This window comes from Cenococcum geophilum, assembly GCF_001692895.1.
Source record: "Cenococcum geophilum 1.58 unplaced genomic scaffold K441scaffold_4, whole genome shotgun sequence".
In the NCBI taxonomy this organism is placed as follows: Eukaryota; Fungi; Ascomycota; class Dothideomycetes; order Gloniales; family Gloniaceae; genus Cenococcum; species Cenococcum geophilum.
The window spans coordinates 1,379,706-1,396,487 of record NW_027137562.1 but is presented as its reverse complement, the minus strand read 5'-3'; positions in this window follow the sequence as shown (position 1 = coordinate 1,396,487).

The following is a 16,782-nucleotide window of genomic DNA, read 5'->3' as shown; positions in this document are numbered from 1 at the left end:
TAGAATATAGAACGCCTAACTAATATAAAACTAGGCGCAATAATAAAACAGATTTTCTTAATAGTGTCTAATGCTATTAACCTTATAAACCGGGAGATAGGAGTAGTAGGACACGTTAAAGATAAGATAAACCTACTAAGAGAAGAGGCGGGAACTAGAAGGAAAGAAGAACTAATTAGCACTAGATTAAAAAGTAAGGCCTTTATAGATAGAGGGCCTAAAAAGAACAATAATAGAAAGCCTAAAGGTAAGGGCGACTAATCACAAAACGAAACCGCGAAAATAGCAATATTGTGGACGTAAGTCCTTAAGAAAAACTTCCGACTATAGAACCAATAGGAAGAAAAAAAAGCGGGTAAGGTGGTATCTATACTATATATACCTAAATAAGATAATAAAATCTTCCTAAGGTTTAACGGATACTTTTTAGATAAGATAGAGACGGAATATAATATACAACGCACCTTATTACAGAAAGAAGTGAAAGGGTTAGTTAGAGTAGTCCTAATAAGAAAAGCCATAGCTCTAGTTATAAAGGATAAGAAAGGCGTAGAGACCATTATAAAAAAGAAGGTAGAGGTAATAGTAGCTATAAAGGCGGAAGCTATAGAGAACAGTAAAAGATAGGAGAAGTTTATCTTTTAAGGAGTCACTAAGATCCAAAACATTAGCGGGTAAAGGGCTTAACTTAACTAAGCTAATATAGTAGGTAAGCTTAATAAGCAAGGAGAGCCTTAACCTAAAAAGATTATAATTATAGGCTTAGGCATAGATCTAAAATGTAACGTTATCGTTTTTATAAGTAAAGGATAAAACCTAAAGAGGAGTACGACCCTCTTTAGGGACAGAGTCGGAGTGGTTAAGATAATGGAGAAATCTACCCTAAGGTTCTATAGGAACTGTTAAATATACTACCTAAGGTTGTGTAGAAAAGAGAGTAAATGCTAAAAGTGTAAAAGGGCATCACATAGGGAGTGCCAGAACACTAATAGATGCTTTATATATTATAGAGAACACCTAAGCACGGACCCTAAATGCTTACTAAGACTAAAGAGAATAGAGGGGAACTAGGTCTATCTAAATAAATAGATTATTAACTCCCAAAGAAAGTAAGAAAGAAAGGAAATAAAAAAGAGAGCGGTAGTAAAAAAGACCGTAGATTAGAATAAGGATAATTAAGAGAAAGCTAAGGACAGCGGAGCTAAAGGTAAGGAAAGAGCACAAGAACCGCCTGTATGGAATTAAACATTCTGTATAATAATGTCGTAAGGAGCCTAACGTGCTACGCTGTGTTATTGGCTTAGGTGATATAAGCAAGAGCGGATATAATACTAGTATAAGAACCGACACTATTAGATAAAGAAAATAGGGTTACTTTCTTTAGCTAGGACTTCGGCTAGTTTAGACTATTAGAAAACTAGATAAAAGATCTACTAAGAATACTTACGTATATTAGGAAAGGCCTAAAAGCCAGTAAAATAATAAATATAGTTTAAGACATTACAGGCGTGATAGTAAAAGGGGTAAAGGTCTATAACGTTTATATACTGGTAAGGGAAAACGTTTATAGAGCTATAGCGGCAGCGGTACGCGAAATCCTAAGGACCAAAAATATTATTATAATAGGAGACTTTAACTAAGGCTTTAAATGGAATAGTAAAGAAGAAGCTAGACTAAGACTAGATAACTAGGCGGAAGAAATTCAACTATTAAATAACTTAGAAGTGCTAACTAGAGGAATAAGAATACTGGACTTTACATTTAGCAACAACAATTAAGTTAAAGTAGGGGTTAGTAAGTTATATTCCGGATCAGACCACTAAATCCTATAGGCCTAGATAAAGAGAGAAGGAGGTAGATTTAAAGAAAATAAGACCAAACCTAATCTTAAGCTAAAAAAAAAGGTCAATATAGTCCTTTATAAAAAGTCCTAGAGATAAGGAGGAGGATCCCTATAAGAATAAAAAAATAAACTAGAGAAATAGTTACAGATATACTCTAAATAGTTAAAAGTAATAATTAAGAAAACCCTAGGGAGGTAAGAATTGTATAGGGAACAGACCCCCAAGACAAAAAGGCTTATAAAAAAGCTAAGAGGAGACTCTAAGAAAAGGTCAGGAAAGCTAGATCCTAGTTTTAAAATAAAGCAGTAAACGAAGTAAAGTTAGACGCAGACCTATATAAGTTAGTAAGCTAAAGAAAACCTATACTAAATACTAAAACTAAAGCCCTATAGGGATATAAAGACAAAAGTAAAGAGGAATAAATAACCATAATTGCTAAGAGTCTCCTTAAATAAAAAGTAGAGGACTATAGGAACAGTAATAATAATCCTACAGTATTAGAAACAAATCTAAATAGAATAACTTAGAAGAAATTGTTAATAGAGATAGTTTAAAGAAATATATTTAAGGTGGCCTTTAAGGCCCTAGGGGTAGACAAGATTATAATAGACCTATTAAGGGATATAGAAGTCAATATAGACAGACTAATAGAACTAGTAAAATAGGACTTAGATAAAGGGGTAGCGACTATAAAGGAAGCAGATATGCTACTTATCCTAAAACATAGAAGAGACCTAAGCACGACTAAAGAATAGAGACCTATTTCTCTTCTATTAGTAGTAGTAAAAGGAGTAAAAAGAGCCGTGGCAGAGTAGATAGGAGGGAAAAGGCTAAAATAAGAATAGTTTAGACCTAATTAAGCAGAGGGGATACCGGGTAGGTTAACTATAGACATTATCCTTAAAATACTAGACAGCATTAAGAGACACAATAATATAAAGAAAAACCCCTAGAGAGCGGTGGTGTTTATAAATGTTAAGGGGGCGTTTAATAAAGTAAAAAAAGGAAACCTATATAAAGTCCTAAGAGATAAAGGCCTACCTAAAAACATTATTAAGTAAATAGTAGACTTTATAAGTTCTAGGACAATTACCCTAAAGAGAGGAGGAATATTAGGGATACCTTTTAAGCTAGACAACGGACTCCCCTAGGGGTCCCCAGTATTACCTATACTGTTTAGTCTACTGCTAAATAAAGTCCTAACTAGAAAGGGAAACGGAAACAGGTATAAATACGCCAATAATATCGTAGTTAGAGCCTTTAGTAAGATACTTAAATAAGTCCTATCTAATGCCGAAAGGCTAGCCAATAAGCTAGCTAAGGAGGTTAAAGAGCTAGAACTAGAAATTAAACTAACTAAAACAGAGGCTATTGTCTTTAGAAGAAGTAAGGCCCCCATTTTATAGGGAGAGCTTATAGTATAGGGGAGAGTAGTTAAGACTAGTAAGAACGTAAGATATCTAGGAGTATACCTTAATAATAAGATAATGTTTAGGAAACATATAGAGATAAGAACAGCCCTTAAATAGGAAGTTGCTAACCTAATTAAAAAGCTCTTCTATAATATGGGTCTCCGTGTTAAGGGGACTATTAAGCTAATAAAAACGGTACGAATCCCTACACTAATATATAGGTTAAAGGTATAGTAGAAAGGGAAAAATAACCTAAATAGATAAATAAAGGGCTAAAGGTAATAAGGGCTAGTAGAAACCCTTAAAAACCCACTTAAAAGCTATAAAAGAGAGGCCTTAGGAACAAGTAAGGGATATCTACTTAAAGTCTTAGACTGGGAGACAGGTATCCCTAAGCTAGAAGATATTTTAGACAACCTATAAAATAAAGCATTAGTAAGGCTAAACTTAAAGAAAAAAGAGTACCTAATATAAGGAAGCGACGAAAGCCTAAAAACTAGGTTAAATAGGCTTAGGAGCTATATAGGACAAGATATAAAAGGAAAAGAGCCCTAGACAAGAACCAATATTAAAAGGTTAAAGGTTAGAGTAAGCAGCGAAGAAGAATATAAAAAGTCCTTCCTTTAACAACATCCAGACACTAGGTAGGCGTATATTATAATAGACAAGGACGAAGCCAGGTATTAGGTAAAAGAATAAAATAGAAAAGTTATTAAATAAGGTAAGATTACTAGGGGGGATAAGAACGTAACCCTAGACACTAGTCTACGAGCTATTAAAACTGCAGCTTTTAAAGGACTAAAAAGCCTATACGGAAAAAGATATAGAAGATATAATGTACGGGTATACGTAAGGGACCCTAAACTCGTAAAAGAGTTGGGAAAAGACAAAGGACCTAGCACCTTAAGATAAGAGGTTAGTATACTAAAGTCTATAGAAAAGAATAAGATAAGAATCCTTAAACTTAACAAATGCCCTAAGTACTTCGTATTAGAAAAGGAAGAACTATTAGAGGAGAAAAGAGAGAAGATAGCCTTATATAGATAGCTAAAGGAGAAAGCGGAAAGGAGAAGAGAAAAAAGAACTAGAAGGAGCTGGGAAGAAATAGTACTAAAAGATTACTAAACGCTAACTTAAAAAAAATAGGAGATTGGTTAAGCTTAGAGGTAATTAAAAAGTAGTTAGATATATCCTCGCCAAAAGAATAGAAGTAGGAATGTTTAATAAATACAGATTAAAAATAGGTAAAGGGCCGGTAGTCTATAGATGCGGGACACTAAGAGAAAGGGGACACTTTTTTAAATGTAAGTTAGCCGAATATAACGGGTAAAGGCTACTTAAAATTATACTATATAAGTGGAAAAATAACCTAGGGGTATACCTACTTAGGGAAGGAGTTAAGGATTTTAGAATATAGGTTAAGGAAACCGGATATTATTTTAGAGTGCTAAGAGAAATAAAAGCTAACTTAGAAATAGATTATAAGATTTAGGAGCGGCAAAATTAAAACCTTAAAGGTGATAGAAGGGTTATAAGAGGTAAATTTATAACTAGACTATAAGAACACGTGGCCCTAGGGTATATAAGGACGTTAGGTCCGTAACTTATAACTAAATAAGCCGCAGGTAGTTAATAAAAACACCACTACCACTACTAACGTATTCTTAACCTCCCTGCACTTATCTGCCGTTATACCGTCCTTATATACTGGCCTCTTTAATCTCTCCTCCTCGCCTACCTACCCGCCTACCACGTCGGCCCTCCTAACGTAGCTCTTAGCGTGTTCGCCCGCAATGGCGAATCTCTTTAGATTAGAGATAATCAAAACGAAACCTATTAGGGAAGAACTGGATGGTTTTCGCAATTTATTTAACTTAACTTATTAGGATCTAGATATCTCTAGCTCTTTAGACGCGTTATACTAAATAGGTAATAAAGGTAATAGCTAATATACCTATTATAAGTTTCCATCTAACGCTCGTAGAACTAAAGGATATTTTACTTAATCTAATACTAGCTCTATAGAGCCTTCCCACTTCTTATTTATTGCCATCCAACGGTGGCAACAAAATCCTCCTTAGTAATCTGTTAAGACTTAATTTAGCAGTTATCTCCGATAACTTTAATATTAAATAGTTTCTGCCTCTTCTAAATGCGATCTTTTAGATTTAACCTAACGAGGTTATCTAGGAAAAGGTCTATACCATTATAATAAAGTCCACACCTCCTCCTCGCCCGCTACTATTCCATATTTAAACCCTATATTGACGTAATATAAGCAGCTTTGCTAACTCGTCCAAATATAAGAAATACGTAGATAATGTTCTAAAGGAGGAGCTAGGCCCTCTTTACGTGGGGATTCCTGGCTTATATAAAGCATTCTTTAGGGGAGTGGAAGGTCTTAAAGAGGTAAGCGCCGCCGTTTTTAAGAAATGTAAGGAAGGGGACAATCCACTATACGCCGAGGGCGGCTGGCGTAACTGGCCTAAAGGCGCGAAAGAATGTAGAGTCCTAAAGTAGTTTAATAAGCTAATTATATTATTTTTGGACTTTATAAAGGAGTATAGGTTTATTTTAAAGGCACGACAAAGACTAGTAAAGTATACTTAGCAGCCCTTATAAGGATCTACGGCCGATCAAAAGCTAGATATTGGCTTTATAGATAATTTAATAGCTAGCGAAAACTCCTAATACTATTAATCGCATATACTTATACCAGGAGAGCTAAAGAGTAATTTAAATACTAATATAGCCTTAAAAGCATAGTTTGATTTAGGGAAATATATAAGGGAAGTATTCGCCGCTTAGGACAGTCGTCGCTTTATCTTAGGCTTTACCCTTTATAGATCTATTATGCGGTTATAGGAGTATAACTAGGTAGGAGGCATCGCATTATTACCATTTAATATTAATAAAGACGGACTATAATTTACCTTAGCGATGTTGGGATTTCTCTAGATAAATAAGAAGTAGCTTAGGTTCGACCCTACCATTCTAATATTAGACGGCAAACGATATATTAAGGTCGTGCGCAATAATTAGACCGAGCGTCTTATCCTTAACGAACTTATAAAGCGGGCACCCTATATTGCTAGTTAAGCGACTACTTACTAGAAAGTATACCGCGAGGGCGACACCTTTAAGACACCCCTTATTATTAAAGACTCGTGGCAGTACCTGGAGCGCGAGAAAGAAGGTAAACTGCTACGTAAAGCGATGGGGAAAGAAGTGGTTAATATGGCTAGGTACTATTACCACAAGACAGTTTATATAGGTGGACGAGATAATAACATCTACAATATCCGCAAGGGGCTAGATATTATAAGAGCGACAAACTATAAGCTAGAAGGTTTAATAATACCTTTAAGACCAGCTAAAGTATAAATCAGTATGAGGAAAGGCAGAAGTTCTAGCAGAAAGAGATCTTCTAGCTATGCTAAGCTACCGCCTAGCAAGCGCACGTGTTTAAGCTTTCTAAATAAGCTCCCTATGCAGAATTGAGTGCATTAACGCGTTATCACTTACGATTATAGGAAGGCTCTTTATAAGGCAAGCTCTCGGGCTGCAATACTTGCTACACTAGAGGGTGTTATTAAAGGATATAAGTCTTTATACACGCAGGCCGGCATCCTTTAATATGACGTTTTAATAGGCAACCTCTTAATAAATAAGGAAGATGACAATCTCTTTTAGAAGTCATTCTTAATCAATCTCAACCTTGCGATTAAAGAGAAGTAAAAAGAACCTTCGGGAGTACAGGGTAAAACCGGTATAAGAGCGTTTATAGCTATAGGAGTGCTTCTTAGCGAGAAATATTCCTTTAGGTATAATCTAAAGTTGTTCTTTTAGGTACTTTTCTAGATATGCGTACACTATAATGGGTTGGGTAAAGATATCGGTCCAACTAAGTTTAAGTATTAGAATTATAAGAATACTATAAAGCTAGCTAAGTTAAAATCGGGCCTAGTAAGCAGAGAAGGCTATTTTCTTAACCGTATAGCTAAGGTATTTATACCCTACTACTAACCGCTAAAGCCGTAGGTTAATAGGCTGCGGAAGGTAGTTTTCCTAATAGACGGGAGGTAGGAGAAGGAAGATAGGGCGCTTTATTCCCAGATAAAAGATATTCTTTAGCAAGCATAGAAGGATTTAGAGGTGTTAGCAGAGTAAATAGAATAACATTTTATTGTCCTATAGTCTTCCACCACACAAGTTAAAGTTTTGCAGAGATTTGGGCGGCTAAGGCTTTGGTCAAAACGTATATAAAATAGCGCAGGGCGAGTCGCCTAGGCTAAATAAACCTAGGAAAGCGGATAACCTAATCTTCCGCTAAATTATTAGATCCCTATACCTTACTATCCTATATAGGCTTTATGTTTCTATAAAATATATAATCCACTCCCTAGCCTATTAGAAGCCTCCTTATGCCGCCTAAATAGAGGCCGTATAAGAATTAATCCCCTACTCTAACCAATCCCCTACTCTAACTAATCCCCTACTTAAATCTTCCGCCAGATCGTTAGGTCCCTATACCCTACTATCTTATATAGGCTTTATATTTCCATAAAACACGTAATCTACTCTCTAGAAGCCGCCTTATACCGCCTAAGTAGAGGCCGTAGAAGAATTAATCCCCTACTCTAACCAATCCCCTACTCTAACTAATCCCCTACTTAAATAAATCCCTTACGGGAGCCAATGCCTACGTGTTTTGCCGCCCTATAGGAACTAGTCCCCTACTCTAATAAATCCCCTACGCTAATAAATCCCCTACGGGATCTAGTCCCCTACTCTAACAAACCCCCTATACTAATAAATCCCCTACGCCAACGAATCCCTTACAGGTGCTAATGTATACGTATTTTACCGCCCTATAGGAACTAATCCCCTACGGCTTATATTCCCGTATAGCTTTTGCTCCCCTATAAAAGCTTATAGCTACGTTTTCCTCTTCCCTACGGGAACTAATGCCCTATAGCTTCCGCTCTCCTATTCTTAGATCTACTAGTAATTCGCCCGCGCTATAGCCTACTATATAGGCCTTATTATTATAGGAGCAAGCAAGTATATAGGCTTATACCCTATATAGGAATCTTAAAAGTAAATCGCTTTTTACTATAGAAACCCACTTACGTAACTAACTCTATTTAGTAATATTAGATTCTACGTTTTAGGATTAAGGCTATATATCTATATTATATTAAAGCTGTATAACGTAAAGTTATTGGGATATATATATATATATATATTACTAGCCAATAAACAGTATAGTTAAGTAACGTACTGCCTCTAACTATTAATAAGTATAAATAGGAAAAAATATAAAGAAGAAAAGAAAAAGATAGCTAAATCCTAAATATATATCTGCCCACGCGCCAAAAAGGTATATATTCTGTAGACCCCTAATACCCTAGTAAATTTAAGAGAGTTAAGCGTAGGACTATATATTATCAAACTTACCTTCTCCTATAAAATTACGCTGAAATTCTACGTTCGCATTAAAAGCGAATTCTAGATATAATAAGGACACTTACGTCTCTTTATAGCTAGCTAATACTTAAGCTATAAAAACAGCATTTTTAATCTAGATCGGAAAATTAATTAGCTTAGCTTTACCGTAGACGCAAAGGCTCTTACCTCTCGGCTATTAAGATCCTTCCCTACCAAAATATTGAGGTCCTTTTCCATAAAATCTACGGCTCCTTTTATCGTGCTTGCCTTATTAAGGAAACTCCTCTAAACTGCCTCTTAAGCGTTCCGATCTAATAGACTGTACTAGAGCGCGAGATATATTCTACTTGCAATAGCTTCGTTAATTATCTTTACCCGGTTAGTCGTAAGAAATAAGATTCCTTTATAGTATTTAAGCTTGTATAAGAATATATAAATAAGGGCATTGCGATAGATATTATTGGTAGCACGCTATTCCATAAATATATCCGCCTTATTAAGGAGCAGAGTGGCTTTCCAGTAAGTTACTATCTTAAAGATATAAGAAAGCCTCTTTTTAAGTATATCCGCGGTCGTACCTAATTCTCCAATAGAGATCTACTTAGTTAGAAAGAGCCGTAATTATAAGGGAATGGAGACGTATAACGTAAAGTAATCTCCTAAGGTATTCTAATATCGCTTCTACTATTAAGGTCTTACTAACACCAGGCAGCCCACTAATTTGCCTATCTTAGTAGATAATGGTATAACTGATATTATAAGAGAGGGTATAGTAATATACTGTAGGAGGGTAATAAGTCCGCGCCCTTTGCCTAATATAAAGTTATCTAAAATAGGGTAAGAGTCCTAAGATAAGTAGGTTTTATTAAGAGCTTAAATAATCTCCTTCTACTAAGTAGGAATCCTAAGGTTATTAAAGGAAGAGGGGTTCCACGTAATATTGCTAATATTAGCAACTACGAACTTAACTATAGCGCGTTAGCAAATGCCGCTTACGTATAGGTAAAGATAATATATGCTAGAGCTTGTTACCTAGACTAAAACCTAGCATAGTTGGGCTGCTAATTAGGAAATCTTAATCCTTTATTTCAGTTAGATCTATATCTATCCTCTTAATTTAGTCTTTCCTTTTAATTAAGCCCCCTATAAAATTAAAGATGGCTAATAAGTCTAGTATTCCCGGCGACTTATTAATTTATAGTCTAGTGTAATTAGGGTTAATTTGCCGGAAATACGCCGTATTAATTATAATTCGGCTCTTAATAAAGACTTTAATCCTATTACCGTCTTTATCCTTATAAAAGGCAGTCCCTTAGTACTGGCGGTAGTAGACGCCTCTTAAGTCATTAAACGTTTAACTATATCTAATTAGCCGTGCTCTGATCTCGCTCGATTTTTAGTAGTACTCCAAAGGAAATACCTAAAGGAAGTCTATTCGTTTTGTTCCGTGGAACTTCTTAATAGTAAGCTTAAAAGCGGCTTCTCTAAACACTTTCCTATTAAAATTAAAGTAGCGATAGTCTAAATAGAAGTACTTAGCTCCACTTTGTCTTGTTTTTTCCTTACTATAATTAAACTTAACGTATCTTAGTTTGCTAGTACCGGGATAGGTAGTATAAACCTCTAAGTTTGGTTTAAAAAGAGCTTAGAGTAGATTATACGTAATTTTACGGTTCTTAAGAAGGGGTTTAAGGCGTTTAGTTATAGACGCGTAGGTGGTTTTAATAAAGCTAATTAAAAGGTCTAAATGTTTTAAATATACTTCGTTCTTAGAGTTAACGTTTATGCTACTTTAATACAATTTTAGTTCCGGGAGAAAATTATATAGGAGGTTCTGTTTAACCTATACGCGGTATAAGCCGGTAAGTTTTAATAACGGAGATTTTCCGCACTAAAGGCTTATCCTCTCTTAGGTAGATCCTATAGATATTTTTAAGGACCTTCCTTAGAACGTCTCGCAACCCCTTAGACTTAACATTAATATAAAACGTAGAGTCTTTGGTTTTCTTATCTATAATTTATCTTTAGTAATTAAAGATACTTATAAAGATTATTATGCCTACTGATTTAAATACAATTAATAAACACGTATTAATCTAGTTTATTAACTTCTTCTATTAGGGCCACTGGCTTAGCAATTTTATACTAATAAGCTTTCTTATCCCAACTGTAAAGAAATAGTATTAGTAGGACTATATACGCACACCTGTGAAGATATATACTTTATTTACCGTCTTATACTCTAACTTAGAGGCTCGCGGTATTACTTTAGTTTTAGGGTCTTCTAGGGCTAGTAGCTTAACAACTAGGCCTCCTAGGGCAGAGGTAGAGGTAGACAATATATTTATTACTATAGCTACCTTTAGCAGCTTTAGAAATTGTAGAGTATACTAAATAGTAAGGGGCTGTTAAGCTAGTAATAGATTAGGGCTGCCCAGAAGAGTATTTAGGGTCTTTAATATAGTCTACATGTTGCCTAAAGGGTAGAGCCAATTCAAAGTATAAGATTAGAGAAGTAGCTAGAGGAGGTTAATAGTACCAGTCTCTGGAGGAAAATTAGAGTAAGGAGCTAAGTATAAATAGTATTATTTTTTTAAAAGATCCGCCTTCTTTTATACCCTTTAATAGGACCTAAGCTGCTGCTATGCCGCGAATATTTACTAAAACCCGCTTTATACCATGCAAATACTTCCCCCTATTTATCCTAGGAGACGCTATATTAATATTACTTCTAATATAGCATAGAACTTAACTAAGTAAAGGTGTATAATCCCGCCGTAACTATAGAACTAGAGCCGTGGCTCACATTTAGTATCTTAGTTCCGACACTAGAGCGACGTAAAAGGAGATATAATAGACACGCAGTTGCATATGCAGTAGAGGCTTATAGCTATCTAATATTGTTTAAACTAGAAACGATGCGGAAAGAAATATAATTGGGACCCCGTCACCTATCTAGGCTGTATAAATTCTATAGACCTACTTAAAATTTAGTTGCCTAGGTAGACAAATCTTTACTACACCTCTCTTCTAGCCACGCAATGCCTTCCCTTATCGACGCTAGAACATATTAGATTATACATATTAATATCGTTCCAATATGGTGAAGAGCTTAACTTAGGGAAAGCCGCCAGGGACGTTCCTGCCCGGGCTGTAGAGACGTCGCCGTGGCTTACATATAGGATCTTAGCTCCGATTACTAGACTAAGGTAAAAAGAGATATAACTGCTCTGATTAATATACAAGTGCTAGGTGGATATCTTAATTGAAGTGGGGAGCATATGCGCTAGGCATAAGCGCTAAAGCGGTAAACCCTATTTGCGTTAGCGCTGGGGTTCTTAGCTAAACTTAGCCAAAATTTCTGAAAATTCCTAAAAATTTCTAAAATTTTAAAACTTAGGGCGAAAATTCTTAAGAATTAACAGTTATTTTCAGCTACTATTTACGCACCAACTCTTACAACTTATCTGCTACCTACTTACTTTACTTAATAGAGTTTCCCTACATTACACTTTATGTAAAGGGAGGGGATGTGATCCGCTGTAGCGAAGGATATAGCGGAGTAACAAATGCTAAGCTAACTACTTCTCCAGTAAGGCCGTAACGCGTTAGCGAAACAGTTGGGGCCTAATTTCCCCGCTTTATACGTAAGCAGGGTGTTTTATTAGCTATATAACTAATATCTTAGAACGTTTACAGCACTTTATTAAATTCTGCACTTTTTTATAAATTTTTAAATTTTTAAAATATTTCTTGCTTTTATAGCCCCAAATTTAAAATTTATACCTTTCTTCTGGCTACTACCTAATCTTTATAACTACCAACCGGTATCTTTAAAGAAATTTTAAGCCACCTATAAGATGGAGATTCCCTATATTACCATTTACATAAAACAGAGGGATAGCTTCCTTTGGCGAGAAGGATATGTAGAAGTAATGAATATAGAGTTAGAGACTCTTCTTTAGCAAAGTCGCGATATAATAGCGTTATTAGAAGCCAAGATTGGGAAGTAATAGCTATAACTACCTTTAGGTTATTCCGATGGGAACAACGGATGCTATAAAAAACTCCGTAAAACGGCTAAGAAGCTAAAGATTAGGGATTGCCTAGATAACCAGGCTTCTAAGCATATTAGTACTGCCGTTAAGATTTTAACTAAACCGCAAACAGATTACGCGTTTAAGGTTTATTAGGAGTTCTTATATAACATTCTACGCCATTACAGCCCTAAATTAGTTATACTATACGCTACTAGTTTAGGAAAATAAAGAATAGCTAGCATAACTAAGGAGGATAAAGTTAGCCTCCTTAATTATGTTAAGGAGAGTAAAGATTCCTTTAGTTCCTTAACTCTTAAGGCTCTTACTAAGGATTATAAGATACTATGTCTAAATAGTACGTGATTTAATTCTGTGGGTAGATAAAGCTAATCTCTTTAGGCCCCCAGATTGCTTATATTTTAGAATAACATAGAAAGCGTAAGCGCGATAAGAGCTAGTAAGCCGAAAAGGCATTGTAGGGTACGTTAAGCGTTATTTATACAGTTATGTACTAAAACTAATTAGCCAAAAATTAAAGCTCGTAGTTAAGACAGAGGTATAATAGTGGTAGGTAGGCGTAAGTAAAAAGGAACGCTCGTTCTTTGTACGGCCTAGTTAATAATATTTACTACAGAAATTGAATATAGATACTCGGAAGCACTAATTAACCTAATTCTACTCTTAGGCGATCCTCTTTCCGACGCTGTCTAAAGCAGCTAATAATGGAAATAGGAACGTAACCTTAGTATAGGATTAACAACCAACTACCTAAACGTATTAGCCCCTTAAAACCGAAGCCAAGATATCTCTATAAATTTATTAGTTAGTTAGAAGAAAGAAATATAGTTAATTAAGAAATTCCAGCTAGTGCTTAGGTGAACTTTATAGTAGCTCCTATAACGTAAACCTTATACCTAGTAGGAACGTTATATATTGCGTCTTTAGAGGGGTCTTTATATACCTAGTAAGGTAGGGAGCTTATATCTTCTTTAGGATTATAGATTTAGATTAATTTACCCCAGCCTATTATCGTTCTGTTTTTATCTACTCTATTAAATAGCTTCATTTTTATATATTCCGCCTCTCCATTAAAAGCTTTTACTCTAGTCTAGGTGTAATTATAGGTTAGCTTTAAATAGGCATTAAAAGAGTTTAAACATCTATATACCTTTTTAGATATAGTTAAGGACTTCTAATAGTATATTAGGCGTCCGGCGCAGATCTACCCAATATTAAGGAAATTCCTATAGCCTAAATATATGTCCTTTCTAGGTTCTCTGCGACTTAGCTATAACTTAGTTTATAAAGAAAGGGCTTAACGGATAGCGATAGTATGTTGGTTAAACGGCTTAATTTAAGTATACGCTTTTATAAAGCAAGAGCTACTATTTTTAATACAATATTAGTAGCTGAAAACGATGTATAGTGGATAAAATAGTCTATTTTAGTACTTACTTTAGCTGTAACGTGTTTAAATTTTGTAACCCTAGAGTGCTTTATATCTATATAAAGCTAAAGAAGGTTACCTAACGTACGGCTAAAGGCGCGCGGTATAAGGGAGGAAGGGTAATAGGCGTTAAAGTTAGGTGTACGGAAGGCTTCTAGTAGATAACGCACTAAGTCGGCTAGGAAGGCTATAATTCGCGCAAAGACCCGTCAGCCTACTTATAGCTAAGGATGGGGTAGCTGTTAATATTCACCTATAACTTATAGGTCGCAGCGAATAGAGTAGGCAGGAAAGTATAAAGGGCCGTAAGTTTAAGCGCACTGCGACCTTAATAAAACTATGCCATAGGCGCTTAGTAAGGTGAAAGAAAGGACTTACGGAAACAGAAATGTGTTGTTAAGATAATTAAAGCGCATAACCGCTTAGACGTTAGTGCCCAATAGGACGTTTATTAGTAAGAATTATTTGGGCAGGCAGCCGCCTGTTTTGCGCCGCCGAAAAATTCCGTTGCCCCGCTTAGCTTTTTCCAGCACGGTAAATATTACGTGAATATATTGGCCTGTTAGGCAGTGGAACAGGTAAGGCGTCCGCGATATTATGCATTTTAATAGCGCATACTCATATAAAAGAATTGCTAAGCGGCTACCTCGCGGCCTAAGCTGCGGCCAGATTTGCCCTACTCTACTATTAAAGCTTTCTAGCGCAGAACATCATATATATAATTAGGCCACCAGCCAAACAACGGGTAAGGCGTCCGCTATAATGCGCATTTTAGCTATATATTAGCCGTAGTCTAGGGGATTAGGGTTACTAGATATATATAGCCCCTTTACTAACTAAAATATCTCTAAGGATTAGATTCTTATAGCTCGTTCTTATTTATAAGGCAAATTAACTGCAGCCAGTTTATGCGCCTTTACGTCATATGTATAAGTTAATTAATTATTAACGCCTAACTAAATATTATTCGAACTGCCGCTCGGTTTTAGCTATATTACGTAATTTGAATTAGGCTAAGTTATAAACGTAGTTTTAGCCTTATATTCTCTATTATCTATAGCGTTATAAGTGGTAATAAGTAGCTCTTACTTACCGCCCTTAAAAAAGTAATACTCTTATGGACCTTTTTATGCAGCCCTTATATAATAGGAAATGCGCCATAAATAGATTAAGCTAGAAATAAAATATATAATAAGAAATAGACCTCTAAGCTAAAAGAAGGGTATTACTATTATTGCCGTCTCTTCCGCCTAGTAGGCCGGCCCCTTTTCTTCTATATAATAGGCCTGGCCTTTAATTTTAAATAATAATGCGCCTATAGTGATCTAAGACTTCTTTTTAAAAAGCTATCTTTAATCTGTTCCTATAAAAGATTATATCCCTCCTTTAATTTAATAAGTAGCGCGTCTTCCTCTTTAGTAAATTTTATTCTGGACTTTAGCTTTTAGGGCTTTAGCTCCTAGGGCTACTTAACTAGGTTAAAAGGTAAAGTAAGTTATTAAGGAAGGATATCTAGTATATATAACCCGTCTTTCTAGCGCCTAAAAGCTGCTTAGATTAAAATTTCTTCTAAATTAGCACTTAAGGCGGCTCCCAGTATTACTTTATTAGAGTTAAAGCCAGAGGCAGAGCTTAGCAGCGGTTTTTAGGTATAGAGGCGATTATATATAGGGAATATAACCCGCTTATAATAATTGCTAATAAGCGTAGTGCTTTAGTTAGACGCATACGTAGATAAAATTAAAGGGGAATAGTAAGATCGCTGGAGATAATACTTTGTAGTACGCTTTGTCCTTAATTAACTAGTAATAGGGGTTAGCAATCCTCGTTGCCCTACACACCCGCGGGCCTCGTTACCCTCATCGCTATCGCTGCTATCACCGTCCCTAGAGTCGTTATTATCCGTATTATTACTATCATTACTTCTATTACTGTAGTTCTCGGCCTTACCTTTGTCTATAACGTTCTCGCCATCCTTATTATTGCTTTCTTTAGCTAAGCCGTTAACAAGACCGTCCAGAATATAATTATAACTGTTATTAGCCCTATCTTCTGGTGGTCTAGTATCGTAAGAAGATATATAGTGCTGGGGGGAGAAGCTAGTAGGCTGCGCAGCAGAGACCGCTCGCTCCTTAATACCGTCACCGTTGTTAAGGCCAAGGGTAGGAGAGCCGGAAGGCGTGGTCCTCCGGGAAGCAGGTAACCTTTATTACTTCCTAGGTTATACGCTCTCGCCGCTCTCACTAATAGAAGTATTAGAGATATAATTAATGCTATCTAGTTAATTAAGCTAATTAAACCTCCGCTTTTTTAACTTCTTAGCTCCTAAAGACTCTTAACCAGTAGCTACTAATATCCTAAACTCCTGCTTAAACTGCGGAGTAGTTCTAATACGACGCCCCTTAGCTAAATTATCCGTTTAATTGCCGTCTAGCGTTAAGGGTATAGTATAATTATGTATAAGTACGCGTACCTCCTCTTCTAGCGCTTTTAACGAAGGCAGCTCCTTATTATCTTTATTATCCTTATTACTGCTATTATTTCTATTATCTACTAATTGTTAAATAAGGCCATTGTAAATTAAAAGG